General features: G+C 38.2%; 1 non-coding gene across 1 annotated transcript; it reads left to right on the plus strand.

The window, feature by feature from the left end:
• The first annotated feature begins 1,976 nt into the window (after positions 1–1,976).
• On the plus strand, positions 1,977–2,081 carry LOC112864009 (U6 spliceosomal RNA). The gene has a single exon (XR_003223940.1). It is a non-coding gene; the product is annotated as a U6 spliceosomal RNA (small nuclear RNA).
• Positions 2,082–4,342: the final 2,261 nt, after the last annotated feature.

A 4,342-nucleotide genomic window follows, 5' to 3' on the forward strand; every position in this document is an offset into this window, starting at 1 on the left:
CTGTCAGGACAAAAATAACAGGAGAAATCTAAGTTGGAACTCAAAGAAGGCTTATCCAGAGAAGTGACACTTGAGCTAAGACACAAAGTCTGAGTAAGATTCACAATGTAAAAAGTGAGAGGAAAAGCATTCTGGGCAGAGGGAATATCATGTGAAAAGTTTATGAGGTAGAAACAACTTGCACTTTCAGGAACTGGAAGGACAGTGTGGCCATCATGGAGGACAAGGAGTGAATGGTACTGATGCTGGAATCAGTAGCCATATGACTGAGGTCCCTGATGGCAAAATCAAAGATTCTTGGCAATGCTTCTATGTCAAAAGACAGAGAAAGAGATCCATTTTGCATATTAAAAGATCATTCTGGGTGTTCTGTAGATAGACCCGCTTTGTTGTGGTGTGGTTCAAATGAGAACAATGCATAAAATTAATTGAGAGTGGCAACAGAAATGTAAAAATGGAGAGTAATTTTAAAAATAAGTTTGGATTTAGAATCAGCAGGGCTTCATACTGATGGGGTGAAGACGTAATGACAAAGCTATGTAGAAAATGATTTCTAACTTTCTGTCTTAGAAACTGGATGAAGAGAGACTAGAGGGCCATATGCTGAGGAAAGGAACATTATAGAGGAAAAGGTTGAAATATGGAACCTGGGGCTTTGGTGCAAATGTATACGGGTGGGCTTCCTGAGCACAAAGATCGTATTTTAATCCATGGCAATAATAGAGCTCACCTGAAGAGACCGCCTAGAATGAGAAACAAAGAAAGCCCAAGAGCTTAAGCAGGAAGGGAGCCAGGAAGTGAGACTGAGCAGGAGAAGCCAGAGACATACAGGAAATCAGAAGCGTCATGGTGTCATGGAAACCAAAGAAAGAGGGAATTTCAAGGATGGGATGGTCAGTCGTTGAGTGTTTCAGCAAGGGCCAACAAGGTGCGAAGGGAACAGTGTTCTCGATTTGATCAAACCCCAGGGACAGTTTCAGGCCTGTTTTACTTCTAAAAATCTTGGCAGTAAAAGTACATAGGGAATCAGGGTAAAATTTGGAGATTTGGAGTTAGGGGAGCATACTTTTTAGAGCTCTATAGTAGAGCCTATTCAAATACTAATGGGAAGAGTACAAAAAGGAGGAAGATTAATGATCTGCCAAAAATAATAGGTAAAGGGAGGATAAACATTTTTGAGAAGATGAGAACAGGTGGAGGAACTTTGGCAGAAGAAAGGACACTTTTCCCATTCAAACGGAGGGAATAATAAAGGACGACAATGGTGGTAGCTAACACTGTTTTGCTATACACTATCATTTTTGATGAGTGGCAATGTATATGTACGTTGTGTTATATGTAAGTATGTGTTATATGTACGTATGTGTTATATGAATGTTATCTTAATATGTATTAATTTGATTAATATATTAACCTTCCTAATAACTTTCTAAGATTGGTATTCTTATCACCACTTTATGTATGGGTGCAAGAAGTATAAGCGATTTGCCTAGGTCGCACAACTAGGGAGTGAAGAAATGGGATCTGACACAGAGCCTAAGCCAAGAACTGCAGACCTCCTGGTAGGAAAGTGAATTCCTTCTTATCTGAGTACTTCTACCTACGTGAGGTACAAGGCGAAGGCATGGACTAAAGGGTGCAGGGATGGTAGTGGTGAAAGAGATAAAGGGAGATTTTAAAGTGTATGAAATAGTGGCTAGAGAACATGGGAAAGCATGCTTACAGACGAAGGGTGAGATAGATGCTCATGTGGTGGTCGGTCCTCATTTGCGTTTTGTGAGAAGTAACTTACAGTGATACCAATCAGCCTGGTTTTGTGACCTTCCATAAGGTATTCCATAAGATGCAATATGAATCCAGGTAAAAGAAAGTGGATAGTTGGGTTCACTCAGGGCCAGAGCGTTTTGGGTTTTATTTTGTTTTGGCAAGGAAGTTGGAAGTCGACGATATTTGCGAAGGAGTAGCAAATCAAGATTGTACTCGCTTTGGAAGCACATACACTAAAACTGGAACGACACAGAGAAGACTAGCATGGCCCCTGCACAAATCAAGAGTGTAAACCTAAATCTATCTACATTTTATCCAGCCCCACTGCATTGCCACTAAGAATTATTGGATTACTCTGAGTGAGCAAAAAATTTAATAATGATGCATCAAACCATAATTCTGTAAGACTAAAACAAGAAGAAAAAATATTTAAAAAGAGGGAACTAAAATAGCTACCTAGCTAGTTACTCATAATATAATAATATGCTATGATTGGGGAAGTACTAGAAAGTCTTCTAATTTACAACAGTATGTTTGAATGTACTTACACTTGGAGAATTTTCCAGGATTGCTAGTAATATTATGCCCCAAGCACATTGCTGAGATTTCCTGTATTTTTTCCAAAGCATTTAACTTTCGAAGTAAATTGCATTTTCCTATACATTTGCTATATTTTCCCTTAAATTCTTTGTTTTCTTAAAACTATTTCACATATCTATTTCATCCTTGCTAATGGACACCAGCAAAGTTACAATTTCATGGACATTAATGTTGATTAAAATAGATTTTCTATCATTTATGTAGGAAAGACATGATACATAATTGCTCATAAAATTTAAGCAGCAATGGTGTGTAAATTGATTCCTTTAAGAGAAATGTGCAGTTTTAAGGTCACTATTTCATGCATGCATCATTCATTACCCATGGTGACACTATATTGCCTATTCAAAGTTATCTCAAAGCCAGAAACAAATAAAAAGCTAGGCCTAAGCTGGTGAGAAATGTGGTTTATTAGCATTTTTACAGATTCTTGCAAGTAAAGTTTCCCTAAATGGATCCACATGGGAATGGTTGTGAATAGATAATTTTCTCTACAAATCTTTCATTGTAGAATCAGGGATTATGAATTTCACAGCCACAGACAATGTTAAATTTATTTTATTCCAATCTCAGATACACATATTTATTTCTGAGTTTTATGCAAAATCAGCTACCATATATTATGTGCAAATGTTGGTTCATGCCTATATCTTAATTACAAAGTAGAATGAGAAATCAATTTGTAAAATTTTGGAAAGAGCCTACCTAGTATATACTAGAATTTACTCACATATCAAATTCACTATGATGAAAACCAGGACTTTTTAATAAAATTTACATGTGTCTATCAAAAGCAGTGGCTATAATTTGTAAACCTTAAAATATGTTGACAAGGTAAGTGCTATAAAAATTAAGATCTTCATGTCATTTGACTTTGACAAAGACTTATCAGAATGAGGGAAGGAGCTCAGTCAGTACTGGGATGGACAAAAGCAAGAAACTCTACAGCTGAAACCAAGAGAGACATAATGGGATACAACGTCCCTTCCAAGATGATTAGTGGCAGCCCAGCAAAGAAAGCAGAGCAAAAACCAACAAATAAGGTGCCAGGAAACAAAAACAGTAGTGATAATTCCTGGAGGGGATCTAAGCCAGGATTCAGTAATTTTTTTACTTAATATATGGTACATGCCTACCAAATGCCAGGCAATCTTTTAGAGGCTTGAGGTAGAGGTCCACATGGACCTTACATCATAGTGAAGGGAAGAGGTACTAAATATTAAACATAACAAATAAATAACTGTTGGAAAGTATTACACACTATGGGAAAAACAAAACAAAATGAAACAAAACAAACAAACAAACAAACAAAAAACCAAGGTGGGGCGAGAGGGATCAGAGCTGTGAAATGTGGAATCAGGGTTACAATCAAGTAGGATGATTAGGACCCAGCTAAAAGAGAAGGTGATATCAAGGTGATATTGCCTCCTTTAAGGCAACACCCTGGGGGAGTGAAGGGATTAGCCATACAGATACTTGGTGGAAGAGAAAGCTCTCAGTGCAAAGGCTCCAAAGTGGGACAATGCCTGCCTCACTCATAGGAAAGGGTCAGTGTGTCCAGAGTAAAGTGCATCAAGGAGAGGAATCTGGACACAGGGTCAGAGAGGGACAGGCAGGGCTGTCTCTCTATGGCTATCTTCTTCCCTTTACTGTTTATGTCCCTGTGTGTCTCTTTTCCCCTAGTGTGAAAAGGAACGGCTTGCACTGGCTACATCACACAGTGAAGGGGAGGGGAAAGAAATAGAAGTCTGATTCTATGGGATAGGTAAGGTAGTAGGACTGTAGGTTAACAGTTACAGGTTCCCTGAGAGAGTGTGAAGAAAAGACAAGGTTGGACAGATTTGGATTAAATCCTCTCTCTATCACTAATGAACTCTCTGACCTAAAAAATATGACTTAACTTTCATGAATCTTGATCTCTTCAGTGATAAAATGAGCATCGTGGCACCATTTTCCTAAAACACCACTAGGATCA

The sequence above is a fragment of the Puma concolor genome, chromosome B4 (assembly GCF_028749965.1).
Source record: "Puma concolor isolate L17-30 chromosome B4, mPumCon1.1.hap2, whole genome shotgun sequence".
Classification (NCBI taxonomy): Eukaryota; Metazoa; Chordata; class Mammalia; order Carnivora; family Felidae; genus Puma; species Puma concolor.